This window comes from Pseudopipra pipra, chromosome 1 (genome assembly GCF_036250125.1).
Source record: "Pseudopipra pipra isolate bDixPip1 chromosome 1, bDixPip1.hap1, whole genome shotgun sequence".
NCBI classification, from domain to species: Eukaryota; Metazoa; Chordata; class Aves; order Passeriformes; family Pipridae; genus Pseudopipra; species Pseudopipra pipra.
Window position 1 is genome coordinate 68,800,559 of NC_087549.1, and position 18,148 is coordinate 68,818,706.

An 18,148-nucleotide genomic window follows, 5' to 3' on the forward strand; every position below is an offset into this window, starting at 1 on the left:
CTTTGTTGTTGAGACTGTAGACAGCCTTTGCATATCTCTTGAGAAATTCAGCTACTTGCATCTTTTTTTACGTGCCAGCTATGTTAGTTCATTATTTGATTTTTGTAGCTACAACCTAGAGAATATGAAAGAAGAGAACAGTATTACTCACAGAAAGAAACAGATGAGTTTTCATACGAAGGAAAGCTAAGGCACACATTGCAATGAGATTTAAAATGCAATGGTTAATTGAAGTTCCTTAATCTATTTTTGTCACTGTATTTGCAGAGTAGCTCACTCTTCAGACTGAAGGAATTAATCTGCCTGGATTTACAGCAGAAATAAACCTTTCGAGACTGAGTTAAAACAGCTGTTAATAATTTTTGAAGGACTACCTTACTATAATTTGCTTAAGAATTCACACCTGCTTGTAGTACTTCATACCTCATTTAGTGTTTTTCAGAGCCCATTGGTCTCTTTGGCCCTGCAAATTGAGCACTGTTTAGCTTGGGATGGGATCTTGGACTGGTTCAGTTTCAGCTGAAAATACCTCTCCAAGTTACATACAAGGATATTTGTTGGGGTATTAGTTTTTTATGGGTTAAGAACAAATAAACACTGTGATTAATGGGAGGGGAAACAGAAAATGGCATTACTTTCCTGTGAAATTGGCTATGTTGGGCAAGACAGGACAATTCAACTTCTATCTTATGTGTGTCTGTGTTTTGGGGTAGTGAACATGGGAGTGTCAAAGTGTTGTGTGTAGTTGTCTGTGTCTGACACAGCTGAGGCGAGTGGAGGAGGAGGTCATGAAGCATTGTGAACTTAATTTGACATCTGTAACCGGCATTGTCATTCCAGGGATGAGTACATAAATTCACAAACTGTTCCTTTATTATGCTCAGCAGTGTTCTGTTCTCTTTATCCAACACCCTCATATCTTTTTGGTCCTGTGGTTGGCTGTTATTTTTTATTCCTTGTTAAACCTTTGGAGATACAATTATTGTAAATGCAGGCATGAGAAAGAAGGTTATAGCAAAGAAACAGATAGAAAATGTTATAATAACGACAGAGTGCTTTTAGTGCTATTTAAGAAACAAAAATGTGATTATGTCTTATGTGTCCAATTGGCAGGTGCTTTTTAAGGGTCTAGGTCAAATCTAGTGGTAATTAATTGTTTTCAACAGCATAAGATATTAAATGAGAGCCTTAAACTATGTAGAGAAATTGCTCGTGCATGATCAAAGTCTGTAGTGCTGAGAGTGTGAATCAACACAGGGATTCAACTAATGATATTTCTCGTTGAATGCAGATCAATTTTATTTTTGACTAAGAAATAAAGAAGGGAAGATAAATACATACTTTTAAAAAAATTCTGCTGACTCATCTAAGTCTGTAGTAACCACGCTGTTTTTAAGCTGGCCAGGATCCATGTTGATGCTTGATGTACAAGATTGAGAATTAGAAACAAAGGAAAACAAACAAATAAATCATGGTTCTGAAACCTCTTCTATGTCACTTATAACTCCTCCCTTTCTCTTTTTGTGCAACAAAACTCTGGGTATATAATTCACTTTTCCCAACAGTGTTTTTTTGCGGGTTTAGTGGCAGAGCTATGAAGTACTGGACCAAACAGCTGTTTTGGATCCCTGAGTTTGTTTGTTAAGTGTAATCCTGGAAGTCCCCACAGGGATACGCTGCTGAAGTGCTTTCAGCTCCCTTGGAGAAGCCTGGGAGACTGAGTCGTTGCCACTGTTATAACTCCAAGTGGAAGTTAGATGGCAAATGATAAAACTAACAGTTTTAAACACCTAAACAGTGTGTTTACAATGTTTACAAAAGGAATTTAACACAGAAAACTTTAGCAATTAATCTTTTCAATCATTTCTCTGTAAGTCCACATGAGTGATCTAGGCCTTTGGGTGAGAACCATTCCTGTTAGCTTTAGGGCCAGAAAGGTGACACAGCGACACGTTTTCTCACCCACTTAGAGAACTGATCTCTGCACAGGGCCTTTTCTTTAAGAGACTTTGTGTGTGGAGGACCTCTGTTCTTGATGCTGTCACTTGGACAGGATTGCATGATGATCTTTGATCCTTTGTAAACTGTTCTTATTTCTTCTCCTTTGCGCTATGCCATTTTTAGGTAAACAAATGGAGTTGTAGACCCTTTTCAATAAAGATAACATAAAGATTTCCAGTAAGCACTACCATTTGAATGAGCTAATCATGAATCAAACATAGAGCAAATGATGAGTGCCACACTTTACATTAGTAATGAGCTGCAAATAAAGCAGTGGTATATGATTATATTATTTGCTTCCTGCTCTAGTCTTTGTGAAGATTAGGGTGCCTTTCTGCTAGATAGATGTTCTAAAAATGCTATGGCCTAAAGGGCTTACAGAGGACAAAAGGGGAGACAGAAAAACACAGAATTCAGGTGCTCGAGATTGCATAGTAAGAAATGGTACATCTGGGGAAATCTGTCTGCTGACCCTCTGTTTAGGGTCTCTGTGCTAGAGCAGCACTGCCCAACCTGTAAGGCACTTGTACCCACCAGGCTCAACAAGCAATAAAAGAAGTGAGAAAATGCCAAGAAAAATTCCAAATTGCTAGTATTGAGTTATGGGCTAAGAAGGTTGTGAAGCACTGTCTAGACCACAGAGGTTATATTTATATTCCACGTTTGTCTTGACCAGCTCCTGTGAGACAGAAATAATAAATCAGCTGTGGTTCCTAAAAAGCTGAACAGTAAAAAGAAGGAAATGAAAATGGAACCACACTGCAGTATCCAGTAACATGTCATATTTCCTCTCTACAGGAGAATATTTTCTCCCCTACAATAACATATCTTTCCTATTTCTATTTTATTTACACTCATTTCATTAGGCCATGAGGTATCAAGTCAGAAAAATTAGAAACATTATAATGAGAAAAAATAGGTGGGAAAATAGACTATTGACATATTTAATGATCCTGTTCTAGTTTATGTCTTTGACTTAACTACATTTGAATAATAATGACACATTCTTGGAAGAGTATTTTTAGCTTTTTAATCACTATACCAAGATGCATTCAGGAAAATAAAAAAGATTGAAATCCACTTTACAGTCAAAAACCTTTTCAAAGTCCAAAGGGAATAAATATGCTTAAAACATATTAGGAGTCTAAATGCAAATGTAATAGGATTCCAGGCTACAGACTTTTGGCTATAAAAGTTACTGTCTAGCTTTTGTTATTGCCATTAGGGATGAAGTAAACCAAGAAACTGTAACCTCAGTTTGAATTTTAGGAAGTGTCTGCATTTTTTTCTTGAAGTATTAATTAGTTAACCAGAGTGTTCAGACTTTTAAAAATCTAAAGTTTTGCGTACATCATATTTGATGGTATTCTGGTACTAATTACCCAAAAGAAGCAATCTGAACATCTAAAGATGCACCTATATTTATATATTTGCATGCATATAGAGATCTCAATTACAAATGTATTGCAAAATAAGATGATAATTTCTTGTCTTTAAAAAAAATCAAAACACAGTAAATGCCAAAATAACAGAAAAATAACCACCTGAAACAACAACAAAGTACCCCAAACCCAAACAAACAGAAAAACCTCCACAAAACCCCAACACCAATGGAGCCAGTAACAGACTTCTGCAGAGATGGGAATTGTTGATATTCTGGTTATAGTAAAATAAACAAACACGCCCCTAGACCCCAGAGAAGACTAGAGGAGCACATAATAAAAGGCATAGAAAGATATAATTAATGTTTATATTGTACTTGGGAACCATATGTGGCTTTGAAATAAAAATGCCAAACTGACAAGTTGCCAGCAGGGATTGTAGCTGTTAACCGTCCTGGTTCAAAATGCTACAAAATAAAACTCCTCTCTTTGGGAATTTAGCAGTGTAGTCCATGTGACATTAAGGCTTATCTATTTTTATGGTTAGACACATTTGTCTTTGAAGGTATGTCTATGAACAGAGAGTATGGAACATGAGAAGCAGAGCTGGTCAGATTATTTGTCTCAGATAAATATTGATTTTTAAATATAAGCAATATTTTCTGCAAAGGTACTTTTGCATTGTAGAAAGATGATAGTTGATGATTATGCCCACTGCTGACAATTACAGAGAACTGTGCTGTAGCTGATTCTTCTAAACAGGACTGTAGGCTGTTGATTCCATACTTCACCTACTCCCAGACAACTTCGGAAATACTGGAAAAACACACTTAAAACCTGAAAGCATTAAAAAACACAATACGATAAAGAAGGGAAACAGCTTTGCTATTCTCTCAGCTATCAGATGTAGGGAAATTGTTTAGTTAACACCACCCCCACATAAAAAATCCCAAACAAAACAGCAATAAAAAAAACCCCAAAACGATACCACCAAAAGAAAGAAATCCAAAAAAAACCCAAACCACCCCCCCCTATTTAGGGCAAATACAACCCAGTTTTGTTTTTTTCAAAGACTATAGAAGTCAAGGAAGAATTACCTGGGAATTCAGTTGGTGTCTGAACATGGTATTTGTTTACCAAAAGTGATTATTGGTCACATGCATTAGATGATATTGATTCGACATTTTCCATGATGGGTATCGTAAAGATGAAGAATTGCCAGTAATAAATAGTGGATCTTCAGTAGACGATAATCCAGTTGCAATGTAAACTTCCAGATGAATCATCATTCATGCAACAATCTATTGAACTCTTGGGATTCACAAATATCTCCATGAATGCCTAGCAGTCACCTGAATGCTCATAAATAGTGAATAATGTGGGCTCTAAAAACAAGGTAAATGAGCTGCTCCTCAAATATTTTTTTTTTCATTCTTTGAAGAGCAGATTCTGAAGAGAGCAAAATAATAAATGAATACCTATTTTCAGTGTAGTGAATTAGAGTTAGGGAAGAACTGTTCACAAGGGAAAAGTGACTTGAAGATCTTTATGTTGCTGTAGCTGATAATTACATAAAATTGCTTAGTTAGATATTACTCTTCTAAAAATGGTTCTACATCCAGTTTTAAACAGCAAAGTTTCATTCACTTCTGCTAACAGTTGGGGCATAAGTAGATGTCATGTTATCTGGAGAGGGATTTTATTTGAAAAACAGTATTATTTTTAAAACTAGAAGTCTAGAGAAGAAAAAAATAAAGGGCAAAATTTGGGAAATAAAGGTTGAATACTATGAAAATATAATGAAAATGTGACAAAATTATTTAGTTTAGAAAGTCTGAATAGATACACATGGTTGAATACTGTTTAAGTATTTGTGGATAGAAATGTTAATTTGCTGTAGCAATTAGAAAAATCAAACTTAAATGAGGCAATGGTAGAGACAGTATATTATACAATAGAACATTATTTATAACCATTTCCAGATACACAAAAGCTATTACATACTTGATAGTATGGGCAATTGTGGCTCAGGGGAACACAGGAAATGCTAAACCAGAACTCATCATTAGTCGTCCTTGTCTGCTATCTCGCCATTGATGAGATGACCACATTTGAGATACCACAGTGAGAGCTACATGTCCATACAAATCTGTCCCTCTAGAAAAATTATGAACTAAATGAAAAAAGTCAGTTGATTCTTGTTGCCTGAATTAGAACTCAAGGCAATCTAACATGTTAAAAGACTGAATGCAGATATGTAGCTTACCAACAATGCAAGGTGTAAAGAGAATCTGAGTACAGGGACTATGGAGTATGAGGAAAATAATATAATAGTAATTTTCTTTTTTAAATAGAATAAGATTGGGAAGACATTTAATGTTTGGTTGGAGGCAAAGACAGTCTACCTCTGAATATAATAGAGTACTTCAGATCCTTTGTGCTGATTCACTATCAACTTTCTGAGAACGACATTCTGCAATTATCATTTCATCAAAATGCCCAATTACTTTTATTTTTAGACATTAAAAACATTAATTCTGTTGCAGCCAAGTTATCCTAGTAGTTTGAGAATTTTATTGATGCCTACAGGCAGCCAAATCCATATGATCTATCAATAGCTATAGATTTCTCTTATTAAATAAATAATCTCTAATTAATATTTATGGAATTTGCAAATAAAAGACAAAGGAGAATATTGTAAAGGTGTAAGACAGATGAAACTTCTTTCTCTACTTGTCTCTCACAGAGCAGCTCATCTCAGCTGTAAGTCAGAATACAGCAATCTTAAATCTTGCATGAAATAGATGTAGTTCTACTAATGAAATCAGATTCAGCAAGCTTGAATTGACCCAGTTTTGTGAGTACTCTTTATGCCTAAAACAAAGGTCAGTGTTAAACTTGCCATGAAAAAACATAAAATCACTGAGAAACAGTAGGTTCTCATAATGCAGCCCTGTTTTTGCACTTCCAGTTCAAGATGTGTCTGGTCAGTAGTTGTCAGCAAAATCAATCTAGATCAGCCTCTTCAGCCATTATATGTTGATAGTTTGAAAATCTGTCTGCTGCCTTTTCTCCCAGTGTCTGGTTTTAAGGGTAAGGAGGTTCCAAACATTTTGGCCGGGAGAGTTGCTCAGTGCTCTTCTAAAAAATGCATTGGGCATTAATACCTTTCTCAGGAACTAAAGTAGTATAAGGTAGATTGAATAGCTGATAACAATGTCCCCATATTGAAGATAATGGCAGTGTATAATTACATTCTTTAACAAGCCAAACTTCATTATGAAACTACTGGTTTGGTTGGTTTTGCTTTGGGTTTTGTTTGGGTTTTTTTTGTTGTTGTTTTGTTTTTTTTGTTTGTTTTGTCCTCCTCTAATGTCCAGCTTTATTTCTTTCATGCGTAGTTAATACCCATTTGGTTTGTGTCCTTTAGCTTAAAGAGCACGGGTTTTTTTTTCTCATTCTCTCTCTCAGTTCTATCTATAGATAATGAACTGATTGTTTCCTAGTATTATTTTACTAATTAATGGAGAAATAAGTAGTCCTTCTGGCTAGTCCTGATATAAAATAGTGATTTATTGCAATGTATGTGTGATACTAAGTATCAAAAAGGGCTTTACATGCACAGGCAAGCTGAAATAAAGTTCTCTAATTTGTTTAATGTTCATGTCTGTGTATCCCAAATCTTTGGCTGGTGTTTCAACTCAGAGGTGCCTATAGTGCTGTGTGCAATTGAGAGACACAATCTCTTCATCACACTTTACTCACTGGATGATTAGTCAAAAAGCCAATGAAAACTCTTTTTTTCCCTGAAATGAGCTAGCTTGTTTGTAGGCACTGCACAACATGGATAAGGAACACAAACTATTCAAACAGCAGTTTCCCTGTTGTCTCTCTTCCTTCTCATTCTAGCATGGCCTCTTCTCTTTCTTAAAAAGTGCTTGTAAACATATATTTCTTTTAATGTTGTTATCAAGTGATATTTTTTTGTGATATTATTGTACAGTGGCATAGGTTGTTGGCTTTTTCTTTGATGGGCTGTTTTAAAACATTTTCTATTGAACTTCCATTGTTAAAACATTAGGACCCTTATAATTTTACTGGTAAGACAGAATAATAACTGACTGTTCAAATCAAATTATCTTTTACTTCCAGATGGGTTTTAACCCATCTCCCAGTCTAAACCTTAGAGATGAATTAGTAGTGCCTGATTTTTCCATACATATGGATGGATTTTGGACTTGCTCACTTACAAATCAAGAATGGCTGCAGTGGTTCAGATGAGAGGTTTGTGTAGCCCAGAAAATGCTCTCCAGCAGCATCTTGAGTAGAGATGAAGGCATGTGAGCAAGGACAGAGCTAACAGACATGACACTTCACCTGATCACACCCTAAACATTTGCATATATTTGCATATAACAGTCTATATTTAAAATATTTGCAGTAGTCTTGCCTCTTGCTTTACTTTTGCTTTACCTGGCAGTAGTAGTAGTTTAGGGGAAAGATAAAGGGGGGCAAATGGGTAAAATTAGAGAGAAATTATATGTGGCCAGTGAAGTCTTGACTGGTGATCTGCAGAGGACTGGATGGTTGAATGTATGAAGTTGTGTATGGAAAATGCTGCTTGAAAAGAAGTTCCTGAAAGGAGATGGAAGCATATGGAGGTGCAGACTCACATGGCTTGGTTGGACAAGGTGGCCACATGTTTTTTGCTCTCTGAGTCGGACTTGTTATGGAAACTATTGTGGCTGTTTGCTTTTAGTAATTGTTCTATGCTGATTCCTGTCCATTTGTGAATGAGAACAGTTTGGAAAATCTTTTAGTCTATATCATCTGATCTGTGCAGTTCTACTTGATGGCAGCTTCTCTGTTCCATCCTCCTCCTGTATTTGTCTTTGTTTTATTCTAGTTTAATTTGTTAGGACAGTAAGAAATTATTAAGTGCAAACAAAGTGTCTTGATAAACTAGGTTGCTTGATCTCCTGCTGAAGATCCTAACTGCATTCTTTAGAATGAATTCTGAGTTGCATAACTCTACAGTTTATCTGGTCTCTCTTCATAGTATGATCTCAAAGTAGTACTACTTCCATTCTGATTTCCCCCTGCAAGTTGCAGGAGTACTGAGAATATTGGTATTTAGTAAAAGACTGAGAATATTGATATTTAGTAAAAGACATTTAAGTCTTTTACTTATTTCTCGTTTGTGGGTTTTTTGTGTGTTTAAAAATATAAATTAAAAAAAGGCTCAAAAGAAAACAACTGAGGTAGATTTTAATGGGGAGAAAAAACAGAACAATACAATTGAAGAAGGTAGGTAGAGATCCACATCTAAATGCAGAACTGTGTGGCATCAAGCAACTTTTCCCCTGAATAAAATGGAGAAAGAATAGATTAGTCCTGCTTTACGAAGGAAGACTTCTGGCATGCGTTAAAGATGTCAGGTGATGGAATTGATCTTTCTATTAAGTATGATATTTCTTGCCAGGAAAAGAGATCAAAAGGTACATAAAAAATCTTAGTCAAACTACTTAAAAAGATTTCTGACAAATATGGCTGTAATGGGTGAGGTTCCATGTAATCCCTTGTTGTAGAAAAAATTCTCTAGAGTGGTGTATATATATAAAATAAAAGATGGTCAAGTATGTATACCAGGGACAGTTTCATGCTTTTCAAGGGAGCCTGATTAACAACATCCTGTTTTATTGTGGAACTTTCCATAGGATGCTGTGAAAATAATGCTGGTGTGGAGATGCATAAAATGTTAACAACCAAGCCACAGAACAATTTAATGTGGAACCTGCTATTTATCCCTTTTCTATTTGATGTTGTTGTAGACTGGAGGATGATAAGAAATATACAGACCACAAGCATAAGGACAAATGTCTTTCTCTGATGACTTTATGTAGCACAGCAAACCTTCCAAAAAAGTTGAGAATCAGAATTTACAAAAAGCATTTGGGAAAAGCAACAAACCAAAGTGGACTCAAAATTATGTGAGAATTAGTATCCTTGAAAACTCATGGTCAAGAATGAAAAATGTTTCAGGAAATATTTTTCAGATGGACAGAAAATGGCTGACTTGGTTTGGTGAAGTTTTTTTTTTTGTTTGTTGGTTGGTTTGGTTTTGCTTTTTTCTTTCTTTTGTTTTTGTTTTATGGGTTTTTAGAGTTTTTATGCTATTGAAGATTTAAAGAAAGAAGTAATATCTCAAGACTAGAAATACTTTCACAGCATTTAAGCAAGTGAAGAGCATATTGAAATAAAAAAGAGCTAGTCAACTAAACTGAGAGTTTCTAATTGAACACTGACTTCTGTGGTCCTTTACAAATGGATGACCTGAATAAATATTAGTGAAGAAATTATATATCTTTTAAAATATGCAGCAAGTTCTTAACACAGGAATTTGAGGAAGGCAGTTCATCTATTTAGGGCATATACACGTAATCTTTGAGCCTTTCTATGAAAAACAATAGTTTGAGGAAAAGTCTCAACCAAGACAGACCTTAAAATGAACCAGGTGAAGAATTAAAGTTTCGGAATTGAATTATTTTTTTATTTATTTTACATTATAGCATGAACACAATCAAGTGTTACAGGAAGACATTTCTAAAATAGGGAAGCTGATGAGACTCTTACCTAACAGCCAGGCCTCTAGTGCAGTCTTGGGCTTTGTCATCTGTTTCCCTAGGTCTTCTTTGGTATGATTCACAGTAGTTGCACCAAACTCAAATACTAAAAAGGCATGACTAGGAAGGTAAAGTTTAATGAACTGTAAGTTCCAAGTCATATTCTGAAAAATAGTTTTCTCTGAAGCATATGCTCTGATCATGTTCTACCACCTGGACATTCAGAGTTGTAGTGTCAGCACAAGGATGAAAAGCAGACTTTGCTTTCCACATGACTGTGGGAAAAATACAAAGAAGAGGCTTCTCTACTCTCCAAATCTGCTAATTTGGTTCTTAATGTGCAACAACTTCTCTACACACTCCAAGGCACTTTACAATATTAGGTAGTGTGATTAGAGAGGTAATTAGGAAACTGTATAATAATGGGATGAGAGAGAGCTGATGCTTTAAAGCCTGTACATTATAGTCAAAGCAAACTCATTTCATGAATATATAAATCAGATCAATTTCCACTCATAGAGATACCTCATGCTCCAAGTGATGTTGGATGCTATGATTTAAAGTCAAAGTGGAGGTATGAATCATTATATGACATGGAATTAATTCCTTCTCACAAAGCCACCTACAAAACAAAAATAGTGTCTGGCAGGGGGTCAGCACTAAAAGTTGTAGAGCCAGGCGAGAAGAATGAGATACAGTTATTTTTGGTAATATCAGGAGCAGAGAGCCTGTGTACAAACTCTTATGCTTATGGAAAATGAATAAACAAAACCCATCAGAATAGATAGAAATGTTTAAATTTCTTCGTGATGTGAGAAAATGTGAGGCTCACAGATTGAGAAAGGGCTTTGTTAACATGAAATATGTAGGGGTTTTATTCAGAAATCTACATTCTTGCAGCTTGCTTCTGCAGTTCCTATTGAATTATTTTGAGCTCTCTTTTTCTTGGCTTTTATACAACATTGAGAGTGGGGTACGTTAGGGGATGGTAGAACATTTCTTAGCTGGAGATATTTCCATTACATTAGTTTAAAGATGCCTCTATGCTTTCTGAAGGAGATGTACTTCCCTACACTACTCCCAGCCTATTTTCTTTGCCAATTACTAGCCCATTTGCCATATACTTTGACCCATAGTTTTAGTTTAAGCGTGTTCCTGTGTTTATTGATTACTGGGGAATAACATAAGGTGGTGTTTGCTTTCAATAGTGATCATTCTCATGCAGTAAAAGGAAATTACATTTTCAAATTAAATAAAATTTACTTTAGAGGAACTTTTATGATGGCACAAAATCACTGAATGTGTCATGTCCACAATCAGAATGTTAGTGAGCAGCTATTTTGCACTCTGCATGTACCATGCAAAACATGTAGAAGGCTTTTCTTTTTTCCATATATAAGATCTTGAGATACATACAGGAATGACAGTTTCAGTTGACTAGTATAGAGGATGTCATTTAGCATATCCTATGCATACTCAAACAGCCCAGTTTTCAGTAACTATGTAATATCATGCTGTTGCTGACATGAGAAATGTGACCTAGGGACCTACTGAGAACCACACATCACTCTACAGCTTGCGCTAAAGAGAGAAACCTCTTTACATAGAAAAGTCATGAATCCACAATGTATGAAGGTGAGAAATTACAGCACAGAATGACATTTACATAGGTTAAAATACAATTGCTCTCTGAGAATTTCTGAAAATTTGCAGCTTTCTGAGAAGACATTGGTGTTGATATCAGGAACAAAGTTCATTTAAAAATGTATGAAGTCTGATCTGAGGTCCAATTCTGTGAGTTGTCAGGTGCCACAAGTTGTTATTAGGCACCTTGAGCTGGAACTGATGTTCAACAGAATAAATCCCACAGGGCAGAGCCCTCATCATCTCCTTTCCAGGATCATAATGACTTGGGACACACTGTTATGCACAGAGAGAGGCAATGGCAGACACTGTATTGTCATAATCATTTAATGAAGTCTCTTTGCTGTTGAGAACAGGGAGTTGCATACATTTTTTATACTGCAAAACACTGTCTTATGTTTAGTCGTACTATCATCTTTTGAGAAAAGAAAATGGAAATGAGTAATGGATCTAAACTACATTTAGAAGTACTTATGTTAAGCTGCATGTTGGAGTTCCCATGTAGAATTTCCATTTGAAAGTTTTCAAATTATGAAAATCAAAATATCTTTTGTACTTTTTAGTGGTGTATAGTACTAATTAATTGATTTGAACAAATGAAAATGGGGCTGTTTATCCAAGAACAACACACCATTCTTGGAACATGCATTTAAATGATACTTTTACCAAAACTATTTTTTTTCTGTCATAGAGATATTATATACTTCTGCATTTCCATAAAACCCTTTGCTATTGAGGGTATACTTTTGATACTCACTTTTCAGCAAAAAGATTAGGCATCTTTAAGTAAGAGCACAGCATGCATAGTTGAGTCCTATTATTTTATCCATATGATTAGAGACAATAAAATCAATGTGAGAGAATATATGAGTGAAAAAAGATATTCATCAAAAAACCCACCAATTATTGCTTGATAAATATTGCTAATACCTTTGCTGTGACAGAAAAACTTGCTGTCCAAATGAGCTAACTTTCTGCATATGTTTAATTCTGGACTGCAGTGAGGGTCAGAAATATGAAGAGACAGTACTGTCAGAAAAGCACAGTTCTTAAACTAACTGACTGGATATTCTTAACATGTGCATGGTTTTCCAGACATCCTAGAGGGTGAATGAATATTTGACACCCTTCCATAAAAGGCTAAGTGTTTATGCAGGAAGGGAAGTAGTGAACACATTCACAGCATACTGTGTTTGTTTTTTTTTAATTGCTACCATATGTTGCAAATAATGAGAATTCCTTTACTTTTTGAGTTTGTGGTAATAATAAGTAGTGGTTCTTGAGGGCTTTTGTAGTTCAGCTGTAGTACAGCATTACAGCTCCTGTAGATCTAGAAAAATATGGAGCAGTATAATGAACAACTAGTGTTTCCAACTCTTGATTTGATCATTTATGTAACTCCTAAATTATGCTCTCTTACTGCAGTATTATTTATTTATATTCTGTTACTAGCTGAGCTGAAAGTTGGACATGGATCACCAGAGACCTTTTCTAGTTTACTCTATCCACTGTATTGTGGTTTCCAGCTAATAGTCCCAGGTCTTACCGGTAACACCTAAGCACATTGCAGATGAATTTCTGAGGCCAGGCTGATAAGCTGTAACTGACCTCTGCAGTGGAAGGGACCACAAGAGAATGGCAGTTTTTCTGGAAGTTTGATACTCTCAATACACCATTTGGACCCCTGAGAGACGCCAAGAGTAACTAAGTAGTCTAAAAGGAAAAAAGAATAAAAAGTGGAGGCCTTTCCTGTGACATTGCTCTTTGATTTCTGGTTAGATATTCTTAGGAATTTCTTACCTAAACACATTTCCCTTCAAGTTTTCTTTAACTAAAGATGGCTTTGGAGTTAACTTTGACGAAATATTTTGTTTATAGCTCACAAAGCAACTAACTGATACTCCAATTTTTACTGGCTTTGGGGCTTTGTGTGGTTTAGGCATTCCCTTGCCATTTTTTTGGGCTATTTTTATCTTCCTTCAAGACATGTCATCTAGAAAAGGGAGAATAGGGGAAAGTGTGCACACATGAAACTCTCCTTTAGTAGGTGCTAAGGCTCTCTCTTGGATCTTAAAGTTATGAATACTGTGCTCTATTAGATCTATGAGGTTCACTCAGTGTTGATCAAGAAAGGGACCTGAACCAAATCCAGGAAAAAAAAAAAGTAATTTGCAAGCTTTTTATAAATAGCTAGCGTAATTGCAGAGTGGGTACGGGTGGGCAAATAGTTAGTTCTTATTTCACATTATCTTACGTCAAAGCCACTCAGTTATTTTCCTGTTTTAGCGTGCTATTTCTGGAACTACTTCTTGTTTTGTTGCATCCTCTCCAAAATTTTCTCTCTCCTATTCAGTTATGACTGTAAGCACCAGATCTCCAGATTTTAAAAAATGCCCTGAACATAGATTCTAGGCTCTGTTAGTTTGGGTGACTTGTTAAATAGCAGAAATCTCAAGAATGAATTGCATTTGTGACCAATGGAGTGAGATCTCCAAAGATGTATAAAGTAATATATTTTTGGTTTAAAATAATAAAAAGTCATCTAGTTACAACGGCATTATCTTACATGTTCTTACTACTCCAATCAGTACTGTAAATTTCTGGTAAATGCTTGTTCTGACCTATATCAGATGAGCACCTGACCTTTTCATTTTTCGTGAAATACTGTTTAACAAAATCACTTGTTATGGTGATATTAAAATTATTATGAGATGTAAGTCAATTCTGCACACTGATAATTTAGAGTGGTTGTGATTTAAAGTAGATTAGAATCTCATTTTACTTCACCTAGAAACTTGGAAAACATATTCACTAATAATTATTGTTAAGAGCAAGAGGGACTCTTACCATAAAATGAAGTGTTGTACACATGTGCAGTCATACTAAGAATTTGTTGTCTATAACTTTTATTTTTATGCTTTGAGCTAAAGCTCAAGTCATATTTTTGGCTTAGTCCATTTACAGCATTTCATACAGCATATTTCATGAGTCCGCAGTCTCACAAATACAGAAGAAGGGTATGCTCTTAAAATGACAGACTGCTTCCACAAGCCATCTCTCTTAGGGATAAAGCAGATCATATCCTTTTGCAAAGTACAGTGTTAATGCCTGAAAAGAGGGTAACACATAGCAGTTGTTTTGGTATTGTTAGATCTGTTTTCTTGTACACAAGATGGCAGGTTTGGTTTTGCACCACTAACCTTGTTAGAAAATGTGGAGCAAATGTTTCATTTCATGAACCTGACATGTCACTTGTTGATGCTATTTTTTTCTATATTCTTTTAAAGACTGGATAGGTTAACTGCTCCTATATAGTCAGTAATTCTCTGGTTTCTTGTTTTTCTCTGTCTGTGAAAGACTAATATGGTAAACTGATTTTTCTTATTCCTGCAATTATTGGTTATCTACAATGCAATCTCTTTGGAATCTTCCTATAACATTATATTCAGAGAGGTAAACTATTCTGCTAGAATGGCATGACCTGTGGTGTAGCCACCTACATGCCTGAAGAGGGGAGTTAGAAGGTCTCTTAAGCTTCATGTTTGGTTTTCTTTACTTTGGAGCCATTTACTTTCAGTTTGGAAAACTCCTTAATGTCTCTGTTGAAGAATTCTCTCACCAGAATCTGCCAGAATCTCTTGTAAGCTTTATGGTAGGGTAGCAATCAATTTATAGTCTTCCAGAAAAGGAGGAAAAGTAACACACCAAAAATCTGATTTTTTTTTAGTTTGCTGGAGGGGAGGGCTCTGGATCTCCTCCCTGGGGTACCAGTTCTGGTTCCATCTCCATCTGAGGGGCCATTTCTGACAGTTTGAGGTGGATAGGGAGGGGGAAACTCCAGCACCAGGGGTTTCTTCAGGTCCTGAGCCTGAGGGGAGAGGTGCTCTCCCCTCCCCCCACCCACGAGGTCCCATGGCAGCCACAGAGACAACACACCGGGCATGGAGAGGAGGTAAGAGAGAGTTTATTGTTGGGGTAGTTACATATATAGGGTTAGGAGGATTCACAGAGTAACCAATTACAGGTCTCAAGGGGCTTACAGAAAAACCAATCAGGTAAAGAGTTAATAGCCAACAGGAAAGGGTTAACAAAGGCCAATGAGAAGACCTCAGGACATCTTCCCAGGACACTCCTGCGTGGGAGATAAGAGTCCTTCACAGAGGGTGTCGGGAAGAAGGAGCAGTGACTTTGCAGAAATACAAAAAGCCTTTTTGAAACATGTTTAAACCACAGTTTCTCATATAATGCAGATTTACTGCCACATCAGGCTGATTCTATTTTAAATTTTTCTGTGTTTCATGTACATACATGAACATGCATAATTCTTATGCTGCAAGCTTATAGGTATTAAATTAAACTGAGACTTCTCAAGCAATATGAAAAACAGTAACAGCATTTCTACTATTTATTATATAGCTATTGTCTCTTTAAATATGAAAACAAGTTATGTAAGACGATGTCTTCAGAAATCTCAGTGGATGGTATTTCTGCAGTCTTTTCAAAACAAAGGAAAAAGCTTCACATTAAGTGACAAACTTGACAGGCAGCATTATTGAATTTTTTTAGATCAATATCCACGTTAAAATAAACACCTTTATAATTTAGGAATACACCAAATTTCCTGGCTTTGTGTGAGCAGACTTTTAGTGTCAGTTGAATTTATCATTTCAGAAGCACTGAGAACCAATGGTACCTTCTATATTTTATTAACTAAACAAATATGAAGTACTGTTGTGGCACCTTTTTGAACCAGATATAATCCACTGAGAACCCAAATCTTGGTTTTAGTACCACTGGGTTCAATGCAGCTATCAGTATTTACAGCAAACATAAGATTTAGTTTCCTCTGAATTCCCTATAAGAGGTTCACTCTTAAAAAGGATTACAATCTCTCCACAGGAAAGGAAATTTTTAGTCCTCTCATTGTGCCTACTTTTCTTCAAATTGTTTTTCAAGTACCTGGAAGATTATGTACTTATACTGCACAAGGACCATTCTTAAAAATAAGTAATATAATTATCTAGTTAATCAGATAGAGGTTTGTTTGTCTTGGTTTTTTTTCCTATTTTCATGCTAGCTGCTTTTTTTTTCCTTCTGAGTCAAGTTTCTGCTTTTATCTCTGCACGGAAGGTCTTACTTTGCACCCTGAGAGGGCACAATAGTCACAGGCACATGTCTGCGAGGTAGATTTAAGGCCCCATTTGCTGGGATGAAATGTGAAGGATTCAGTGCATAATTCTTAGAAGTCATATGAGAGAACTGTTTAGTTTTTACAAATGTGTGTTCTGAATACCATATGAACAGCTGCGCATCCCAACAGCTGGGGGTGCGTGGGCAACACTGAGGACAACGCTAGTGTTTTCAGATTCAGAGAGGCAGAACATATCCATCCTTGACATTCTGTGCAGCTGGACAGCTCCCAAGACCAGATTGAGATCATATTACATGACACTGCTTTGGACAGTAGAGATTTATTTTAAAATGCTGCCAATGGGAAGTATGTCAAAAGCACTTCTCTAGTCCCTCAGATTGATAGCTGCAAATTGATATCTGGATCTCTCGCCAGCTGTTTGGAGCTCTCTGGCCTTTCCATGTGAGAGGATCACACTGGACACACATGTTCCTTTCTGATCTTAAAAGTAATAGAGTCTAGAAATGAAAAATGAAGGTTCTCTCTAGGAGAAGCAGAGTTTGGTACAAGTTAGTTAATGTATGCTGCAAGTATAATTTAGAGAAAAACAACTCAGTTTGAATGAGTTTGAAAATGGAATAAGCTAGCTACTACTTTCCTACTAGGTATGCCTTTCATCATTGTAGAAGCTAGAATACTTAATAAAGACATATGGGAGAGTAAAAGAAGGTAAAAAGTGGTGATCTTGGTGCACTTACCTATTTCTCTTAAAAATTTAGTTTTATTACATAACGGTCCAGGTAGTAGATGGTGGTGGGGTTTTTTGGTGGTGTTTTTTGTTTGTTTGTTTTGTTGTTGGGTTTTTGTTTGTTTCTTTCTTTTTTGGTGGAATAGTGTCCAGCTTACAAAACAGCTTACAAAAACCTGAAAGAGGGCTCCTTGAGTAGTGCATTTTTATATTTGGTAGCCAGGTACCAATCAGTAACATTTTAGGGCTCAGGAGGCTCTTAAAGGTAATTATTTAAAACTGGAATAGAAAAAGGGAGTGGTTTTCCCTCAAAAAAAGATCTTTTGCTATTTCAAATTGTATTTAGGGAAGCTTGGCACTTTAATGTTAACACTTCAATAAAAGCCATTTTCTGTAGTGCTGTTTGAAATAAACTAATAATAATGTATATTTTGTTTTTCTCGACTGTCAGAATGAAATGTTTCTCTATCTTCAAAACCTTATTCTCTGTATTTTAAAGCTGAATTTGCAAATGGGCTCAGTCCTCCTGAAGCTGAACTTCTTGATTAATTTGCTATTGCTTAAAAAGTTTTATTTCTCTCTCCTTGGAGCCAAATGTACCATTGTTCCAGCATAATCT